This window comes from Prionailurus bengalensis, chromosome D2, assembly GCF_016509475.1.
Source record: "Prionailurus bengalensis isolate Pbe53 chromosome D2, Fcat_Pben_1.1_paternal_pri, whole genome shotgun sequence".
Classification (NCBI taxonomy): Eukaryota; Metazoa; Chordata; class Mammalia; order Carnivora; family Felidae; genus Prionailurus; species Prionailurus bengalensis.
Genome location: NC_057351.1, coordinates 48,444,699 through 48,466,818, shown reverse-complemented (window position 1 = coordinate 48,466,818; position 22,120 = coordinate 48,444,699).

Below are 22,120 nucleotides of genomic sequence, written 5' to 3'. Positions count from 1 at the left end.
TCAGACAGAGAAAAATAAAGTTAGAAAGAAAGGGGTTGCTACGGATGAACAGATTGAGACATAGAACAATCCTTTCTAGGGTTTATCGGTGCGAGTCAAGGCCATGTATAAATAACATTGCTGGAATGGTCGAGGTTTTACTGCAAGACCAATAAAGGGATTCACACGGGACTACTAAGGATATTAAGGAAAAGAAGGGATTGAATTTTATTATCAGTAAATTAGAACATTTTGCTCCAGAGAGGTGAATAATGATCAAATAACTCCCTCTGCCCCTTTAAAAATCACAAAATAGAACTTGAGTTCAAATATACATGTCAAAAACCACGAGAGCAAGAGCACTTACAAGACTGGTGTGGTGGGATTTGACACGGAAGGGATCCCGATAAAGGGTTCCCTCCCCAACCACGGGCCCAGGGGACATCAGTCCCTGCCCGATGGTGACCGTGCTACGAGATGCCCAGGGACAAGAGGATCACGCACCCGTTCCCCGCACACCCTGGAGGACAGACCAAAATAATTTCCCACCTCTGTGTGGACGGCTCAGGGGGGCTTATACAGTGTTTCACCTGTGGGGTCTCATTCGATCCCACTTCAGCTCATTTTAAACTTACAAAAGAAATCAAGTGAGGCCTTGGAGGCTTCAAGAAATTGATTGGCTTGCTCGGAAGAGCAGAGTCACTAGCAGAAATTGGCCCCCTTCCCCTTCTCAACACCTGCCGGCCGGGCCGTTGCAGCACACGGATATGGGACTGGGAATTAGTTGGCCCCAGCACAAGCTCAGCCCACAGAAGGCAGGGTGGCTGAGCTGACTGGAAGAGCGGAAAGACGGAAAAGAAAAGTAGAAGAAAGTGCCCGCGTGCAGAGAAACCAATACCCTCACTTTACAAAGCCCAGTGGGAACAGAGTCTGTGAAAAGTAAACAGAGCCAGAAGCAAAAGGGTGAGTGTGTCACAGTTACAACGTTACCAACAGGCGTGCTGGAGGTAATAATATAATGCTAAGCATTTCAAAGAGCAGAGGAGGAAGGGGTTGGTTGTGAGGGGACCAAATCCTGTTGATCTCCAGTGAAATGTGCATTGGTAGGTGGATAGAGCACAAGCAGGAATAGAGACCCGCAGAGATGAAGCATATTACATAGAGTTATGAGAGGCACCCTCAGGACAATTACCGACAGAAAGTGGAAAATCTCTGCAGGTTGGTTCTGGTCTACGGAGGGATCTGGTAAGAAACAGTCACTTGTTGGCATAAGCCCTTCTTAATACTTGATTTGTTAATTATGAATGTGCGTTGCTTTAATTTAAAAAATGGCATAGAACTCGGGGCGCCTGCGTGGGGCTGTTGGGTAAGCATCCAACACTTGATTTCGGCTCAGGTCATGATCTCACGGTTCATGGGTTTGAGCCCCGCATTGGGGGGCTCCTTGCTGACCGTGTGGAGCCTGCTTGGGATTCTCTCTCTCCCTCTCTCTGCCCCTCCCCTGCTCACTCTCTCTCTCTCTCTCTCTCTCTCTTTCTCTCAAAATAAATAAACTTTTTCAAAAATGACATAGAACCAATGTGCTGTACTTCCAGTACAGAGATATTTCCTAGCTTCTTATAAAGAACATTTTTAAGGAGAAGTCCCTCTGTAACGTAAATAATACGCTTGTCATTTCTGACTCCCAGGAACATCATTTCTCATACCTCTTTGTGTTAAAATATCTGTTTTATTATCGTTTAGGTAGAGTAAGGCCAGCAGACCAGGGGATGACAGCCATTGAAGAGATAGTTCTTTACAGTTCCCAGAGGAGAGGGCAGGCCAGCCACAGCCACACAGGGAAGCACCGGGGTTAGGGCAGAAGGAAGAGGTGGATGGGGAAACAGGGAAAAGAGCTTTTTTTTTCTTGTGGTTTCTGTGGGATGGAAACTGCAAGGCAAGGTAAACAGACTGAGGACTAGCTAGGTGGAATAATTTCAGCAGGCTGTGGGCATAGGGACTGTCCCCAGTTGCCTAGAACTTGGCCCTGGAATGATCAGGGCAAGTGGAGTATGGCCCAGAGTTCTGAGAGCCAATAAAGGAAGTGGTGGTGGGGTGGACTAGAGACTTTTGCATTTCTACTGCATTGTGTTCGTTTGCATTTGACACACACACTCGAAGGCAAGTTGTTCACTCTCTCTAGGAAGTGGCTAGCCCGAGTAGGGGCAGGCCCTCCAGGTCAGCCAGGCCCTGAGATGTCCACGCATCAGGGTAAAGAAAATCAAAGACGTGGTTAATATGTCTCTTGAAATAGCCTCTTCTGTCAAAAAAACATCCAGTGTCCATTGCTTGCATCAGTAAAATAATATTAAAAAGTACCCGTTGGTAGATATTACCACACCGGGTAGTGGCTCACAAAGGCCATTGGCCCACTAACCGTCACTGATGGGTGGTGATAAAATCTTCTGTTAATACCCCTGCTACTCACCCAGGATTTCCCCATCATCATCCTATCTGCCCCTGAGCAGAACAGCACACAGGGCCCATCCAGGGGGCAGCACCTCCTGGGAGTGCTGGCCCCTGGGCCCACAGCAAGCAACCTTCGGGCTGGACATTAGTCTTCTCAGAAAGACAAAATGCACTGACACCACCCGGGGGAAGCATGAGACATCTCCTATCATATTAACAACTGACACTTTGGTGGTCTATCAACCTTTTGTGCTTTTTTGCTTTGCACCTTCACACGAGCTAAGTCCTGCTCCCAACCATTCCCGAGGCCCGTACAAACAGGGTATATTTTTGGACCTCTGAACAGTTGCCCCCATTAGAGCTGCAGAGTCCCATCCGATGTTTTACCTGTGTACCCTCATGTTGCTTCAGTCAGTCATTTGGCAGGAAGGTCACTAGATAAAGCCTAGAAATAGGAAATAGGGGGCGATACAGAGGATCTCAACCCAGAAAAAGAGAAGTAGAGTGACAGCCTTTGTTTGAGGCCCGCCTAGCTCACTTACGTCTTCGTAACACAAATAGAAGACCTCTGCTGTTAAAGAGAAAAAAATACGGAACTTACTAGCTCTTTTCATTTTTCCCAGTGAATGGTTGACAGAAATCTTCCAAATTGTTTACTTAATAATTTGTTAAAAAGTATAGTTTTGCAGCTTGGGTAATTTGTTTACTTTTTTCCCTCCGAGAAAGCGTTACATCCAGGGATTGCTTGCTTGTTATGATGGAAGCCGTGTGGACGAGTTGGATTTTGGTGAATGTCCCGCCCCCACCCCTGGCTGCAGGAGACTTGCTTTGGAGGCCTTCCCTGGCGCCCCCACACTGGCTGTCGTGTCCCCTTTTCTGGTCTGCTGACTAGTCTCTATGGTCTGCCATCGGGAAGTTTAAGGGTGGAACATACACAGTCATGCAGGTCGGTCAGGTACAAACAGCACTGTGGTCCCGCTCACGTGGGAGCTGCCGGCTGCTTAGAAAAAGTGAAACGAAATCGGTTTGTAACAAGCAAAGTCTGATGAACTGTGGCCTCTTTTAATCATAAACAGACAGTTTATCCACTGGAAACATCACGTGGGTCAAAGACTCAGAGAACTTTTAGATGAATAATCCATATGGTTTTATAATTCAAGAGAGAGAGGGAGGGAGGGCGCCAGTTGGCTTCCCGCTCCTCCTGGCCAAGCCAGCTGGTGCGTGTGCATGGAGTAGTTTCAGCTCTCCACCTCCCCCTTCGGCCCCCTGGCCCCAGATAGAGCCGCCTTGGAGCTGTCCTCACGCTGCTTGGGGTGGACAATTCACTGATGATTCTGGGTGACATGGAGACATGATGGGAGACACTCCATCCACAGACCAAAGCCCACAGGCGGGAGCATCCAGCGAGAGTACCCCAATGCTATACCCAGTGGCCACATGATGGGGGATGGAGGGCCTGGAGACAGAAAGAAACGTCCACATTTCAGCTTTAGGAAAGGTCTAGACATCCCCGTAAAAAGTTGGCTGCCTGATGTGACCAGGAAAGACCAGAGACTTGGCCCTGGAAGGTTGAGTTTGGGGCTCTGTCCGTTTCATCTCTTTTTTTCCTGTGGGGAAGACACTTGAGATTGTTGAGTTGGCTAAATCCGTAGGAAGCAAGACCCTTGAGCTCAATAGTGCAATCCAGGTGTGACCCAGCTGAGCTCACCCCTGTGAAAGCCTGCAGAGGAATTTTCACCTCATGGTGTGTAAAGGTGAAAAGCCACTAAGGAAACCAGGGAGGTTGGCACCAAGAAGATGTTTTCTGCCTGCAGGGCCAATTGGCTTCCCTTCACCACCTAGCGCTAGGAGCCCCAGAAGCGTTCATTTCTGAGTAGCTGATTCCCAGAGGGCGAGGGAGAGAGAGAGAGCCCTGTTGGCCCCCACTGCCTGTCGGTGCTCATCATGGGTCCAGAAGTACCAGTGTGTGCGTGGGGCCCCATCGGGAGGGGAAAGGCAGACCCGGAGAGAGGAATGGCCCTCAGAGAGGTGTAAAGGAAAACCCCAAACAAAGTGCAAATGTGAGCAAGGACTGTGGTTTGGCCAGCATTCCGCCATGCTGGGCAGAGAAAGAGGGAGAAGCTGAGTGGGCCCCAAGCTCTCCCATGGCTCCTTTCAGCCACTTTGGTCATTGACCCCAGCTGCAGGCATTTGCATTCATGCCCGTGGTAGAAACAGCGGTGGCCTGGCTCAGGTGGACAAGTTTCCTTCCCCCGGGGCCCTGCCCATTGTATCAACTTCTCTCGGGACCTGGTGACCAGGCCCCCGCCAGTCTTCACTCTGGATCCCATCCATTTCCCTTACACCAGCCAGCGCCCAGGCAGCCAGCTCTCCGTTCATCTGTAAGAGTGCCCTCTGCTGGCAATGGCGTCTTTTCTCAAGACTCAGAACTGGGGAGGACACAAGCCACTGATCCCTCACCCTGTGCATGTATCTTGTCTTGTGCCACACACAGGGGAAAAACCGTTCAGTCAGCTTCTGCTTGAACACTTGCAGTGACGGGGAGCTCATTAGCAGTCCGTTACGTTACTGTCAACTCGGACCATTGGAAATATCTTCCTTATGTTGAGCCAATACCTGCTCTGTGTCATTCATTCTACTTGTCCTAACTCTGTCCTCTCAAATCACCCTGAACGAGCATCATTCTGCTTCTCATGACAACCCTTCAGGAATTTCAACCCAACCATCAGCTAATCCCAGTCCTTCCCCTCTTTCTAAAATCTCATAGGTCCTCTAGCCATCCCAATGTGAGGTCATTTCACCAGTTGGATGCCTCACTTCTGGACACAACCCATTCCTCAAACTCTCGCCCTGTGGTGCCCAGAAGTGCGCCTGACCCTGTAGGTAGTCTGGCCGGTGCACTGGACGGGGTGTCACCCCCCAAGTTCTGGCGGCTGGACGTGGAGCACACAGGTGAGGGTCACCGCAATCAATGTGCCACAACCTTTGCACTTCTGTTACACTCGGCGTTTATGTTCAAATTTAATTCATTTTTGTATCTGATGCGAATGAATCCCATCCATGAATCTAGCTAGCAAACATTTAATTCCTGCCACCTGCCAGGCAGTTGCTATTATTGTCATTCAGTCTCAGTACGTCTTCACAATTTCTGTATTAAATTTCTTCCCGGTTTGTTATATCCATAATTCTCATGTCCAAAGATCATTTGAGATGTTGATTAGTTTTGTGTATCCAGTATATCTGTAACATCACCCAGATCAGCTTAATGAGTCCGGCAGGCAACTATTCTATGTCTTCGTGCTTCTGAATACCACAATCCATCTTAATATTTATTTAAAGAGGCCGTAGAGCTCCTAGAGAGCTCCCTTGGGTCCACATTCATCCGTCCCTTTTGTGAAAGATTGTTCAATCCACTATCAAGGCTTTTATAAGGAGCCCATGAGGATCTTGTCCTGTCGTCTTTAGATTGATCAAAAGGCCTCGGCATGTCACCTTGTCACATGCCACAAAATCCAGAGACACCGAGCCCGCCACATATCCTTATGTACAGCCTAGTAAGCGCATTCATGTTTCCTAGCTCTGCTGTGGGGTTTTGATATACATCTTCTTTTTTTTTTTAATGTTTATTTATTTATTTTGAGAGAGAGAGAGAGAGAGGCAGTCAGAGCATGCACACGTGGGAGGGGCAGGGAGAGAGGGATGGAGAGAATCCCAGGCAGGCTCCGCACGGTCAGCAAGAAGCCCGATGTGGGGCTCAAACCCACGAACCGTGAGATCATGACCTGAGCCGAAATCAGAGATGGACGCTTGACCAGCTGAGCCACCCAGGTGCCACTTGACATACAACTTCTAAGTGGCCCCTAGAAGTTTTGAAGCCCTACTGCTCACTGACCAGGCTGGACACTGAGGTCCCATTGCCGCATCTAGAGGCATGGTCAGTTCTGGTTCAAACTTCTGCTCTCTGCCCTTGACTCAGAAAGGAGGCTAGCACTCAAGCTTTGACCCTGGAATCATCCCCTGGGAGGAGGGCGCTTTGTTTCCCTCCCGTGTTTAGCAGTGCCTGGTGCTGGCTGAAATGTGTCAAGTCATGGGGCCTCCCCAGTGTCCCTAGGGAGGCTATTTTAGTCTAATAATAGACGGCATTCTTAACAAGGACTTCCTGATATTAGTCATAAATTGTCCTGTACTGACTTGACACTATTATTCCTGCTTAAACCTTTTGTTTTTAATACAGCTTAACATCCCTCTCTTCACTGTGTGCCCAAATATATGTGTTATGCGAATGATATGTATGACAAGGGTCTTATACAAGAGAGTCACTATTTTATATATAGTTTATAATACCTACTGCAGTATAATATTACATATTATAATACATGCGTCTAAAAGTCAGAATTTTATCTCACTTTAAAATACATTGAAGTGGTGCTTGAGGCCTAAGATGGGACTGTGGGGGAAGCGGAGAAGCATAGGAGAATCTGTGACTAGAAATCGGGAGTCCGCTCTATCCTGCTGTGTGACATTGGAGACTCGCTACCTCTCTCTGGGCCTCAGTTTTCTTGCTTATACAATGAAAGCCTGGACATCCCTCCCAGCTGCCCTACGATGTACGTAGATGATCCCTCACGATGGAGACCCGTTGACTCTGATGCTTGTAACTTGATGCTTATAATATTACCACAGCTACTACTAGTCCTGTAATAATGTTTGACACTCATTGACTGTGTTCGTGACTTCAAATGCAGCAAATTTCTTCATTCTTATAATAAATCTATGAGGTAGATATGCCATTCTCGTTTATAGATGAAGAGACCGAGGTCTGTTGCACTCGAATCACTTACTGAGATTGACACACATTATGTGACGGCTGATAAGCCAGGTCTGCTGAACCCATTATGTTCTTTTGCCAGAGGCTCTAGCCTGGTGATTCTGAGTGGACACAGAGTATCTAGAACTAGGTAGTCCAATGCCTCCTGTGGGAGGACCCCTAGAGCTACTGCAGAAAACTGGATAAGCAGCAAATCACTCCCACTGTGGGTGGAAACTGCATGAAGACATGAAGATTTTCCTGGCGGGTGGTGGGGGGGAGGGTGGGTCCAATAAAAACAGTAATAATCCTGAGGTGTGTATGACTATAAGGAGAGATGATTCATTGAAATAGCTCCTCATATTGCTAGAACAATTTCACCCAGATGCCTAAGAAAACTTACCTTGCTTAGGAAATAAGACGGAGACGGACTGGTAATGATTCCTTACCTCCCAAGCGCCAGAAGCAGGGCCGGGACTAGGGTAAAGAAGGGCATGTAGGTGTTCATGCTCAAGGTCGTTCTGGTTGGAGGTCAGCTCCTGGGAGTCAGCACCTTCTTCAATGTTGGGCCCTTGGTGGGGTGGTGCCTGGCTGGCTTCCCCCTGGTACCAGCCCTGACCGGGAGGGTTGTTACAGCCCTACCTATATTAGCTTATCTAATCCATACAAAAGCCTTGTGGTTCAAAACGATTATCCCCATTTTATAGATAGAAGAAACTGAGGCTCAGGTTCAAAGTCATATAGTAGATAAGTTCACACCCATTCCCCACACTGCGTAACTCATTCAGTTTAGTCTCTACAATTTGCTTAGAAAGATCTCGGCATTCTGCCAAACTTTAAAACAGTTCTGGAGGGCAGGTGGAGGAATCTGGTTGGTCTTGGACCTGCCGCTTCCTAGCTGTTTGACTTGATGCCAATTACTTGATTTCTTGGTTTTTAACGTGGAGGATTTGTTTTTAGGGTGAAATGAGAAAATGCACATAAAATGCTCAGCAAAATGCCTGAAGCAGCAAAGACAGTAAACATGGACTAAAGCCCACACATGCACGTGTGTGTCTGTCTACGTACATGTGCATGTGCGTGTGCGACTGTGCATGTGTGTACAACAACCAGTGACAAAGGATCACTCATTTGGCAAGATGTTTCCATGCCCCGGGGGGCTCCAACAAGTTACTGTCCTTGAGGAGCTCATAATCTGGAGACAGGACAGAAAAAAAAAAAAAAAAAAAAAGCACAAGTCCATGAAGGATGAGCCTGAGTTTTCCAGGCAGGTACAGTACCCCAAGTAGCTGCATTATAGCCCACGACCCCTTTGGGAAGTAGGAGGGGTCCTCAGAATGCCCGCAGTGGATGGAAGCGGGCGGGGCCGGAAAGGTTGAGCCAAGAAGGTCTGGAACGTGGGCCGAGGAAGATCGTCATCAGTGAGCTGCAAAATGAGCACCGTAGAAGGTCAGTGGAAGGTTGACCAGGTAACATCTGGGTCCTGGAACATGTGTTGGCCTGGGGAAATGCATCTCCACCATGAGAGCTCGTCCAGACCTTGGTCCTTTGACACCCTGACTTACAGAGCCTCTTCTAACCCCCAAATAAGTCAGTCCAGTCTCCGAATGCTGAGCGTGCAGGGCATATCGCACAACCTCCTTTCGTGCATGCCAGGGCAGAGTCCCTGTTCCCTGCTGTGTCTGATTCTTACAGGGATTGGGTTTTTGTACCTCACCGTATGCCCCCTCATGCCTCCTCGCCATCCCGTCCACTTCCTGTTTCCAAACAGGTTGTTTAAAAAAGGGACATTGTCCCTGTTTGTGTGGGAATCCACCCCATACCTACCTCTGAGCTGCTGTCCTGGAGGTACTGGCCTGCATATGGTTCTGGAGGGTGAGGGGGTGTAGGTCCACATGGCATTAAAATGGGCTCTGGCAGCCATGAGTGGAGACAGGGCCCGGGGCCCCCCGGGAGAGCACTGGTGTAGGAAGAGAGGACTCTGGAGGTAGCCTGTGCGCCCTTAGACAGGGTCTCCTTAATTCAGATCCCCTGGCTCCCTTAACACCGTGGGTGGCCATGGTGAAGGGGGAGCTGGCTTCTCCTCCTGGGGAGGGTATGAGGGGTTATGATCACCAGCAAGATCATTATTCTTCTATTTCTCAGGTAAAAAGATTGGAGGGTGAAGAGGTCTGTTCTGCTTAAGATTGCTCAGCCCCCAGGTGACAGAAGTAAGATTCACATTCGATTTGTGTTGCCTCTAACTTCTGAGCAATGGCCAGCACTGCCTGCAGCCTCTCACCCATGAAATTAGCACCAGTTTTCCCAGTTTTCTGGTCTTCTTTGAATCAACTCTCTATCCTCATGGCTTCCAGAAGATTACGTGGGTAGGTTTTCTGTGCCCCACCTATTTCTTCCTGGGTTGAAGTGAATAAAATGGGTCTGAAAACTGCTCCTGGCCCATTGGCAGGTGCTTCACCCTCCAGCCCCAACACCTCCCGCCGACACTGGCTCCCACCACCACCTGCCCCAGCCTCCCCCTGCCCCCCACAACCATCCTTGGCCTTGTTGATCAACATTGATGCATCCCACCACCCCTGGCTTGTCCCATCATCCACGCCCCCCCCCATCCCATGCCCCTCCCACCATCCCATGCCCCTCCCACCATCACTGGCACCACCCTGCACTTCTATGGCTCTTTGCCGCTGGTTACTATAGGGCCCTTCAGGGCCTCTGACCTCTTCTTTGGACCCTGTTCCCTGGGGTCATGGCCCCCAAATGGAGGTGGGAACCTTTGCCACCTGTATCTCTGTTCCCCAAACCAGCTGAAAGGTTAAGTAGGGCTTTAGCTGACCCTTAAAGGTTTGAGACCCTGGTGGGAGAGGGAAATGCAAACGACATGTAGTAAACAAAACTGAATTTGTATCGACCTTGTTTTCCAATTAGTCACCCCATGTCTCAGGGAATTTCCCACTGAATGTATTTCTCCTAAGGGGTCAATGTGACTCTCCCCTCATTCCTTGTCCCCTCCCCTAAAAAGCATCCACTTTCATCACTGGCCTCCTCCACATCTCTGCATTCCCTTTGAATTCCTAGACAACATCGTTTAACTATATCTTCCATTTTCTCTTTCCAAATAACTTCCTGGGGGCCTCCTCTTTCACAACAAAGACCATGTACTCTGTAGCAAGATTGCTCCACCAATTCAAGTTCAGAGATCAACAAAATGAATTTGGGTTTCGTTTTGTTTGCTTTTCCTCTGCTGCACACTCACAGACACAAAGGAATGATTTACTCTGCACTGTATGTAGTGGGGTCCAGGGTGAGGGTACCATCCAACACATGTCCTGTCATAATTCCCACCAGTGCCTTCGTCCCCAGTGCTGTCACAAGGGACATTGCTAGCTGGCTCCTGGTGCACCAAGGATGGCCGACAAGGGAAAGCAAGTCTCTGTTCTCTGTAACTGATAGCTGCTACTGTGCCAAGACCCTTAAACATTTCACTTTTGGTCGTTGTTTTAAGAAGTCCCCTGGATCCATTATTTTTTAAGTTCTAATTTAATTTTATTTTTGAGAGGCAGAGAGAGAGAGAGAGAAAAAGCACAAGCAGGAGAGGGGCAGAGAGAGAAGGGGGCGTGAGAATCCAGAGCAGGCTCCACACTGTCAGCATGGAGCTCGATGCAGTGCTTGAACTCATGAACCGTGAGATCATGACCTGAGCCGAATCCCTGGCTCCATTTTTTAAACAACGCGGCTGTAAGAGTTGTAACTACAGTGACATGCCCCTGACAACTTCCAGATTAATTCCTTCTTCTTTTTTTTTTTTTTTTTTTTGAGAGGGAGATAGAACACGAGTTGGGCAGGAACTGTGAGATCACGACCTGAGCCAAAATCAGGAGTCGGACGTTTAACCGACTGAGCCACTCAGGCGCCCCCAGGTTTACTCTTAAAAGTATTTTTTCGGGGCGCCTGGGTGGCTCAGTCGGTTAAGCGTCTGACTTCAGCTCAGGTCACGATCTCGCAGTCCGTGAGTTCGAGCCCCGCATCAGGCTCTGGGCTGATGGCTCAGAGCCTGGAGCCTGCTTCCGATTCTGTGTCTCCCTCTCTCTCTGCCCCTCCCCAGTTCATGCTCTGTCTCTCTCTGTCCCCAAAATAAAATAAAACGTTAAAAAAAAAAAGTATTTTTTCAGTTATGGCTTTATCATTTTATCCTCCAATATCTTAGTAGAAATGCGACATTTGGGTCCCATCATGGATAATCACCCCAAAGAAAGGGTTCATTCCAGGAACACCAAGGTCAAGAAAGTTCTTGGTAAACTTAAGTCTCATGAAGTCAACCACGTTGGTGGCTGAACAGCATATGGTCACCTTGAGACAAGCTGGCTGGAGGGACAAATGTCTTTCTCCACTTCCCTTGCTGTGCACCCCGAGTCAGGCGCCCTCTGTGTCCTGGGTCAAAGAAGAAGTCCTTCCGCTCCCTTTTCCTTCCAATCTGTGGCCTCAGTGCACATTGCAATGGAAGCTGTGGGATAAAGGGGCCCCAGGCCCTTAGGGCCTGTGGTCAGTGTTGCCTTCCTCCCTGCAGGTGTGAAGGGGAGCAAACCCATGGAGCCCTCTCTCCCCTTTCTCATTATTGTAGCATTGTCTTGTTATACTCTCTTCTGCCCCAGAGAGCATCACCTGTTCTAGGAATCCTTTCTCAGACTTGACGTCCCATTTCAGTTCAGGGAGATATTGGGCACATGCATTCTGCAGCCAGAATATGAAAACCATAAATTAAGAGCACAGCTCCAGACAGAGACAAACTGGGCCATTATATTTCCTCCCTGGTCTGTCTTCCTCATCATTGTCATCACCCTCAGATAGGCACAGCACTCTAAGTTTACCACACCTTTTCATACCCTTTTTTTTTTTTTTTCATTTGCTAGTTACAAATACCTGGTTAGAAAGCAAAAGCAGAAGCAATTTCCCTCCATGTTATAGAGGGGAAAATCAATGCTAAGGCAGGCGAGAAAATGGTAGGTATTCTAATATTTGGCCTAAGCTGTTTCGTCTTTACCAGGATGTATCAAAGAACATATTTGCCCATTAGTCTATTAAATGCTTGAACAGGATTATTCAGGGGTAAATACATCAGATAGATGTAATAGGGGAAGTAGTCATCTGAAACTCTGATGACACCAACAAAGCTTCAAACAGCCCCTGAAGTATGTGACGGCCGCAAATGAAACTAACTTGTAATGGGAATCACATACAAAGCTAATTATATAACTGGATAAAGGGCTTCTATGAAAAGCTCACAGTGACATCACACTTAGTGGTAAAATACTAGATGTTTTTCCCCGAAGATCAGGAACAAGGCAAGGATATCCATACTCGCCACTTTTATTGAACATAGCAGGGTGGCATTAGGCAAGAAAAAGAAACAAAAGGGATCCAGATGGGAAGAAAGAATTTAAACTTTATTCACAGATGCCATGATCTCGTATATGGAAAGTCCTAAAGGATCCGTGAAAAACCATTAGAACTATTAGAGATGAGTTCGGCAAAGTTTCTGTCTATAAGATCAATATACAAAAATCGATCGTATCTCTATTTATCAGCAATCAACAATCTGAAAATAAAATTAAACAATTCCAGCATCAAGGATAACACAGAATCAAGGATAACATAACAAATAAATGTTACAAAAGAAATGCGAGACTTATACATTGAAAACTACACGATATCTTTGAAATAAATTAAAGAATTAAATCAAACAACTGGAATGACTTCCCGTATTTCCCATATTCATGGGTTAACATTGTTAAGATGGCACTACTTCCCATAATTTACCGATTAATGCAATTCTTATCAAAATCATAACTTCCTTTTCTGAAGAAATGGAGAGGTTGATCCTCAAGTTTATATGGATTTACAAGGGGCTCTGGCAAGTTGAAAATTAAAAAAAAAAATAACAAAAGATGGAGGACTCATACTTCTTCAATTTTAAACCTTACAAAAGTATAATGATCAAGATGGTTTGGTATTGGCATCAGGATAGACAAAAGATCAATGATCAAGAATTGAGAACCTATACATAACCCCTCACACTTATTGTTAATTGATGGGAGTCAAGGACACTCAGTGGGGGAAAGCATAACCTTCTGAACAAATGGTGCTAAAACAACTGGATATCCATATACAAAAGAATGAAGTTAACCCCTACCTCACACCATATAGAAAAATGAACTCAAACAGATCAAAGATATAAACATATCTTTGCAAAAGTTAAAACTACACATTTCTAAGAGTTAAAACTATAACGTTCTTAGAATAAGGTATAGAGTTAGTGTTACCAACTTTGGATTTGTCAATGAATTCTTAGGTATATATGACAGCAAAAGCACATGCAACAAAAGGAAAAAAAAATAACGTTGGACTTCACAAAAATCAAAAACTTGCACATCAAAGGACACTATCAAAAAAATGAAGGGGCACCTGGGTGGCTCAGTCTGTTAAGTGTCCAACTTCGGCTCAGGTCATGATCTCACAGTTCATGGGTTTGGGCCCCGCATCAGGATCTGTGCTGACAGTGTGGAGCCTGGAGCCTGCTTCGGATTCTGTGTCTCTGTCTCTCTCTGACCCTCTCCTGCTCACGCTCTGTCTGCCTCTCAAGAATAAACATTAAAGAAAACTAAAAAAACTAAATAAATAAAGCAAGTGAAAAGATAATCAATATGGGAGAAAAAATTTACAGATCATGTATCAGATAAAGGTCTGATATTCAAACAAATAACCCAATAAAGAGTGGGCAGATATTTATTTATTTATTTATTTGACTACACAAATGGCCAATGAGCACATGAAAGAATGCTCAACATCATTAGGGAAATGCAACAAAAAACACTTTGCACCCATTAGAATGACTATAATAAAAAAGGCAAGCAATAACCAGTGTCAGCAAGTGGGTGCAGAAACTGAAGCCCTTGTTGTTAGTAAGAATGCAAAATGGTGCAGCCACCTGGGAAAACAGTTTGGCAATGACTGAAAAAGTTAAACATACAGTTACCCTATGACCCAGCAATTCCACTCTTGGGTATACGTCCAAGAGAATTTAAAACATGTCCACACAAAAACTGTACTTGAATGTTCATAATAGCATTTTTTTCGAATAGCTAGCAGGTGGAAACAACCCAAGTGTCCATTAACTGAAAAGTGGAGAAGCAAAACATGGTATCTACACACAAGGGAATATTACTTGGCAATGAAAAGGAACAAAGTACGGACACCTGCTACAACATGGATGGACCTTGAAAACATGCTAAATTAAAGAAGCCAGACACAAAATATCACATTTATATGATGCTTTTACATTACATTTTCAGAATAGGCAAATCTATTAAAGACAGAAAATCCTTGCCAAGGGTAGAGGTGGTTGAGGATGGGCATGGGGGAGTAACCGATAATGGGCGTGGGTTTTCTTTTGAGAGTGATGAAATATTCCAGAATTAGATAGTGGTGATTATTGCACAATCTTATGAATATACTAAAAACCACTCAATTGAATACTTTAAAAGGGTGAATTTTGTATTTGAATTATATGTCAATAAAGCTGTTACTAAAAATATGTTGGTTATTTTTCAGTATCACTAAACTCCATGCTGTGTTAAGGTTGACATTTCGGCTCACTTTTGAAAGAAGATCTGGTCCTGGTCACCTAAGAAACTAAATCATTTTTCAATCTGATGACTGGATATCAAATGTATAGCCGATGAGCAGAGTTCTAATTCCTGAAATGTTAGGCTTAGGCTATACTGCCAAAGGAGTGCAGATGCTGTGACCACCATGGTTATGCGGTTGTCCCCAGGTGGAGTTTGTAGACGACATGGCTTCCTTCTGTTATCACAAGTGAGGTATGATATGGAACCCTAGGCCTCAAACCGGTTATCCTGATGTGGGTAAGTCTCCCCCCAAAAAATGCATTTTCCAGAGGAGGCCCTTTGGTCATGTTGGAAAGCACTACCTCCTCCTTCTTCCCTCGGGTCCTGGAAACTTTATTATTCGCGTTCAGAGGCTAAACTTTGCCATGAGTGAATATGGACTGTCCTAGAAGCCCAGCCTCCTCGGCCTCACTCAACAGGAGCAGGGGCGGGGGGGGGGGGGGACCTCCTGAGCAGGGCAGGGCAGGATCAGTGTTGCTGAGCCAGCAGCACGAGATGCAGAGCCGTGTGCCCACCTTCTGGCACAGCCCGGCTGTGTGTTGAGACCACAGCTGCCTCTGCTGTCCCCATTGAGGTGGCAGGTCTCCTACCGGTAAAACATGGTTTCCGTCCACTTCATTACCACTTCTTTTAGTTGCTAATTTCAGTCAGAGAACATACGACGAGGCAATAGGTGAGAATCGACCCTGCCCCATCCAAACCCTGAGGTCTCTGTGGGTCATGAGGTGCATCATGCATATTAGTTAATACATAATAAAGCATTTACATGGAGAACAGTTCATTAAAACTTTATTTTTCTAGGGCAGGTTCAGATTCACAGCAAAACTGAATGGACATGACAAAGATTTCCCATATATCTCTTGCTCCTACACAGGCACAGTCTCCCCCATCATTAACGTCCCCACCAGAGTGATGCATCTGTTACTATCAATGAACCTACATCGATACGTCACTATCACCCAAAGTCCATGGTTTACACCAGGGTCCACTCTTGGTTTGGTCCATTTTGTAGATCTGGACAAATGCATGATGACATGTATACACCATCACGGTCTCAGAGTATTTTAAATGCCCTAAGAATTCTGTGCTATATCTGTTTAACCACCTCCTTTCAATCTCTGGCAACCACTGATTTCTCATTGTCTCTATAGTTTTGCCTCTTTGAGAATGTCATATAGCTGAAATCATACAGTATGTAGCCTTTTCATATTGGCTTTTTCACTTAATAATTTGTATTTAACTTTCTTCCATGTCTTTTCATGGCTTGTTGGTCATTTCTTTTTTAAATCACTCTATCTATCTATCTATCTATCATCTATCTATTTATTTTGAGAAAGAGTGAGCGTATGTGCAAGTGGGGGAGGGGCAGAGAGAGCAGAAAAAGAAAGAGGGAGAGAGAGCCCCAAGCAGGCTCCACGCCCAGCACAGAGCCCAAAGCAGGGCCTGAACTCAGGAACCATGAGATCGTGACCTTAGCCAAGATCAAGAGTCCAACACTTAACTGAGTCATCGGGAGCCCCAATAGCTCATTTCTTTTTAATTCTGAATGCTTCACCTACTAAAGGATATCTTGGTTGCTCCCAGATTTTGGCAATTATGAGTAAAACAGTTAATATTTAATAGAGAAGATTCAAGTTTTTCCCAACAATGTCCCTCTCACTTCCCAAAATCTCTTGATAGAGTAAGATATGGAGGCCATACTAGAGGTAGACCCATGGGAATAAGTCTTGGCTGTTCCTTGCCAAGTGGTCCATCGTGAAAAAATATGGAGAAAATAAGTTATAGAGAACTAATTCTTCCAGCTTGCTTTTTCTTTTCTTTCCTTTCTTTTTCTTTTCTTTTCTTCTTTTCTTTTCTTTTCTTTCTTTCTTTCTCTTTCTTTCTTTCTTTCTTTCTCTTTCTTTCTTTCTTTCTTTCTTTCTTTCTTTCTTTCTTTCTTTCTTTCTTTCCTTCTTCTTTTTTTTCCTCGCAAGATGGCTTCTTTTTTTCACAATTATTCTCGCAAAAGATAACAGACAGTATATAAAGAGATATTACAAATACTGTTCCTTTTTTTCCCCCAACATCTGTGAGCTGCCAAGAGATTGTAATCAATAGAGGAGATATTTGAGAATGTAGGGGAGGCAAAATTTTACCTTTACTTTCTTAGGGTTTTTTAGCCAGGCCTGAGATTAAACTGATATAAGACAGATTAACAGGAGAAAAGTATATAAAGTTAGCTGTTTTATATGACAGGGAGCTCTTGTAAGAAAAGAAAGACCCAAAGAAATGGCAAACCCACAGGCTTTTACATTAGGTTGAACAAAACGAGGCAACTGTGGAAAAGTAACTAAACAGGCTAAAGTAACTGACCAGGCTAAAGGAAGATAAGTGTTATTTTAACATGGTCTATTTATACAGGATTCTCTTGGCTTTGATTCCCCATTAAAGAATGTTCCTTCTCTCCCGGTACAGGGAGCACACTTTCACACAGGAGTGTTTATCTCCTGATTTCAGGAAGAACAGGGGAGATTAGAATGTCCTTTTTTGCATCTGCTGTTTTTTAAGTGCCTTCAGTTCAAAATAGTCTTTATGCCAAAGTGGCGGATTCTGCCTCCTTTCCTTCTCCCCCTTTGACAATTCCCCCAAAAGATTCATGGCGCAGAATCCGAGTTGGCAGGTTTATTCTGTTTTACAGTGATTTAGTCTCTTAGTCTTGAGAACAGGTCCGTTCATTTAAACAGTTGTGTCTTAGTTCGGGACGCTATGGTGCAGAACGGTGTAGCCGTTCATCTAAGTTAGGTCTCCACATGATATGCGCAATCAGGCATTTATTGAGGGGCATGTTTTTTTTTTTACAGAAACTAAAGAAAAACAAATATTAATAGTTAGAAACTTCGTTTCTGAGGCCAGAGGATTTCTAGATTTAAGCAAGAAGCGTCTTTATATGGTAGAATGAAGACGTCGGTGGTAACTTGACAAATTTCCCGGCTCGTAGTTTGAATGTCTCTCATTACATTTTCTGGGTGTTCCAGTGAATTTTCTGCGTGGCCCACAGGAGTAGACATGAAGGTTGTTTATCTGTGATCTATTGTGATTTTCTGAAGTTTGTATCAGGCCACCCAGCTTTAGTTTTAGGACTTGGGAAAAGGGCAGTTTTCATTCTGTAAAGGAAGGTACTGGGCTGGCATTTCAAGAGGCTTTATAAGCATTGACTCCTTAAAGTCAACCTTAGTTCCTTAAATCCATCCGGTCACATTTGAGTCTAGGAGCATCGCTGTCAAATATGACATTAGGGTCGTTCCTGATAATATAATCAATGTTTCCAATCATGTTCTTGTGCTTTGTTGTTGTTGTTGTTGTTGTTTTGTTTGTTTGTTTTTTGTCAGATGTCCCAGGATCTCTCAGTGTTCCGGCCCCTGAAATCCCATCATTGTCACAAGAAATTGTAGGGGAGGCGATATTTTACCTCCGTCTTCTTACGGTTTTTCAGTTGATCCTGAGAGTTAAACATCGGTAAGTTTTGGGAAAAAAAATTCTATTTCAACGTTTTTATTTATTTTTGGGACAGAGAGAGACAGAGCATGAAGGGGGGAGGGGCAGAGAGAGAGGGAGACACAGAATCGGAAACAGGCTCCAGGCTCCGAGCCATCAGCCCGGAGCCTGACGCGGGGCTCGAACTCACGGACCGCGAGATGGTGACCTGGCTGAAGTCGGACGCTTAACCGACTGCGCCACCCAGGCGCCCCTAAACATCGGTAAGTTTTGCACAAAATCACCGTGATCTGATTTGGTCCACGGGGCTGGACAAAGGGCACGCTCTGCTTCCTCCCTACAAAGTATCCCGCTGAGTTTTGGGGAGTCCACAGACCCCACGCCCGACCCCAGGGACCCCGTGTAGGTGGCACCGCAGCACGCCACGTTGAGTGCTCACGCTGTCCTGCGCCGGCCTCCCCACATTCTCCCACCTTTCCAGTGGGTACCCTTTCCACATCACCCGCAGCCAGCGCGGCCCTGGGCGCCTTTCTCTTTTTTTCTAGCCTTAGGAATTCCCATTGCCAAGATGGGCCAATGCTGTCTCTACTGTAAGCAGAGAAATACACTGTGGAAGGTTCTAAGCAATCTGCGGCAGGGCCAGTCACCAGGAACCCCCAAAGCCCCAAAGCGACCGAGAAAGCCTGGAGTCCTGGTAGGAAACTTGCTGCCTTCTCCTCAGCCTTGCTTCCTCCGCGGACCCGCTCTCTCAGCACGGCCCTGCGCCAGCTGAGACTGGATTCAGTGTCAGCCTCCCCACTGTAACTGTTCCTGCTCAGGGCTATGGCATCTCCAGTTTAGGAGGCTTTTCTATGGAAACTGTCATGATTATTTCAGAGCTCTGCATCCTGGCACCCATGTATCCATTGGCACGAGCACATACCTCAATCCTCCAGAGGCACGAGCACATACCTCAATATCTGTCTGGTTTCCCGTTTTCTGAACAAAGAGTCATTTTTTTCTGAGTGGGGTCACCTCTGGAGACAAGAAATAGGAGGGAGCCGTGATCCTTCAACGATCCTTGATAGACGTATAGAGAACTTTTGGTCCATTGTCACACTTGATTCTCTAAAACCCCTTCAGGTCAGGGATCCCAAGTGTCAGATGACTTCCGCCGGGTCACCTGGCAAGTGAATTTAATCCACTTGTTCCGAGCCATAACCTCGGATATATATACCTCTGATCCAAAGTTATGTCAACGGTGATTTTCCCGCATGATCCACAGTAACGCTTGGTTCCATGATTTTCCCACTAGTCTACCCACCTCCTTTAAGAGTTTTATTTCTCCCTAACTTTTGGAAAATAGGAAGCAAAAGAATGCATGTCAATTGAGGATTGAGCCCAAACTAGGCACAGCTGGAGGGGTGCTTGGTGGGGCCATCAGGCAGCCGTTGCTTTTACAGTGGACATTTGAAAGTGTCTGGTCAGCTGTGTGTGATGGGTCTGCTTGGTAGCCGGACAATTTCAATTACACGCTAATCCTTATCACTCTAGCTTCTAGCTGCTCTTGAGATTTCTTTTTTTTTTTTTTTTTAATGTGTATTTATTTGAGAGATAGGAAGCATGAGGGAAGGAGGGGAAGAGAAAGAAAGAGAGAGAGAATCCTATGCAGGCTCTGCACTGTCAGCACAGAGCCCAATGCGGGGCTCGATCTCACAAACCAGGAAATCGTGACCTAAGCTGAAACCAAGAGTTGGACTCTCGACCAAGTGAGCCGCCCAGGCGCCCCTAGCAGCTCCTGAGATTTCTACAGAATCCTGGGCATTTATATCAGCTGAAGAACATGACCTCTGCAGACTTCCCTGGCCTCCCCCTTCCTTCAGATTTTCCCTCCGTGGTATCCTGGAAGGTAACTTCGCACTGACCTCTGCCGCTAGAGGTGAGTGGGGAGCGCGGTGGGAGGGGCAATGGGAATGAGGAGGGGCCCAGGCTTCTGTATCAGAATCGCTTGGGGTCCAGCCTTGACTCCCCCAGCTGCCCGCTCTGATGCCGGATGAGTCAGTAAGTTTAATCTCCTGTAATATTAAAATAATTCTACTGTCAGTAATACTTACCTTGGAAAATTGTGAGGATTAAAAAAAAAAAAATGTAGAAAGGGCCTAGAATTGTGTCCGGTACAAAATCATTGTTAATGTTAATGAGATAAGATTTTAAAAATGCTTTTCCTGCAAATGCTCAAAATCTCTGTGAAAAGAACAGTTCATGGAAGGATTCTGAACAGCTGCTTGCTTTGGGGAGATGTACTAGGGAAAAAATAAGACATTGTTCCCATTTTTACGAACAGCTTTTGTAAATAACATAGGCAATCCCGCCAAACCAATCCCTTCCCTGTCCTCTGAAACTAACCAGATTTTATTATTAAAATATTTACGAATATTTACCATGTTTTCTGAAATATTCTTTTAGAGACCAAATACATGAGATCTAATTCTTATGTGTTTATGAAGTATTTCCACATAATTTTAGAAGAATTTGTAACAGTTTATAGTAAGTCCAGGTTTATAATTCCAATTAAGGGATGCCTGGGTGGCTCAGTCAGTTAAGCGTGCGACTCTTGATTTCGGCTCAGGTCACGATCACACGGCCCGTGAGTTCGTGTCCCATAGCGGGCTCTGTGCTGACAATGCGGAGCTTGCTTGGGGTTCTTTTTCTCTCTCTCCCTCTCTCTGACCCTCCCCCACTCGCTCCCCCTCTCTCTTTCAAAATAAATTAAAACATAAAAAACTTTATAATTCCAATTAATGATGCAGTGAGGCTGGATTTTTACATGGCGTTAACATTTTTTTTGAAGGATATGATGTTCCCTTATATAATTAATACACATAGCGCTTTCATAACTAACATTTTAGGGAACTGCATAAGATCAATGTAAAAAGCATTTTGTGCCAAGCAGTAAATTAAGTCTAGTTTGCTCTGTGCCTTTAAGTGGCTTTATAAAGTCACCAAGCCGTACTGCTCTGAACTTCAATTTCACCCTTGAAAACCTAGCCATCTGAAAGAGTTCTGTGATGCCAATTATCCCTTCAAAATATCATAAGAATGAAAGTCATTAGTTTAAATTATTGCAAGGATTTCAGATTACTGTGTTTACGATCTTGTCCTGAGACATGTTGTTTTCATCTCTGTGCTAATGTGCCTGCACGTGTGTGTGTACGTGTGTGCGTGCGTGTGTGTAATTTTGTGAAAGAATTTGATCAAAAATGTAATGCCAAGGTACGCTTGTGTACATATCTTTGGATTTGCAGCCAATCTGATTCTCAGTTACTGGCAAGGTGACATCAGGCAAAGGACTTAGCCTTCCTGAGCCCGTGGTGCCAGGGCTCTGTCTGTACTCTTCTCCCTATGTCCGCTCCACCCCCAGATTTCCTGTTTCTCCAAGGCCAGGGGACCAAAGCTTGTTCGTGTCCATCTTTGCCACAGCTGGACAAGGCCAGCACAACACACACTTGTTTTCTGGTGAAATAGAATTTCACTTTCTATTTTTTTGCTTTTTTTTTTTTTTTTTGCATCAATTTGTATGCTCATATGGTTTTTCTTCCTCAGCCTGTTGATATGGTGGATTACACTGATGACTTTCAAATGTTAAACCAGCCTTGCATACCTGAAATAAATCCCACTTAGTCATGGTTTATAATTCATTTTATACATTACTGGATTTGCTCTGCTAATATTTTGTTGAGGATTTTTTTTT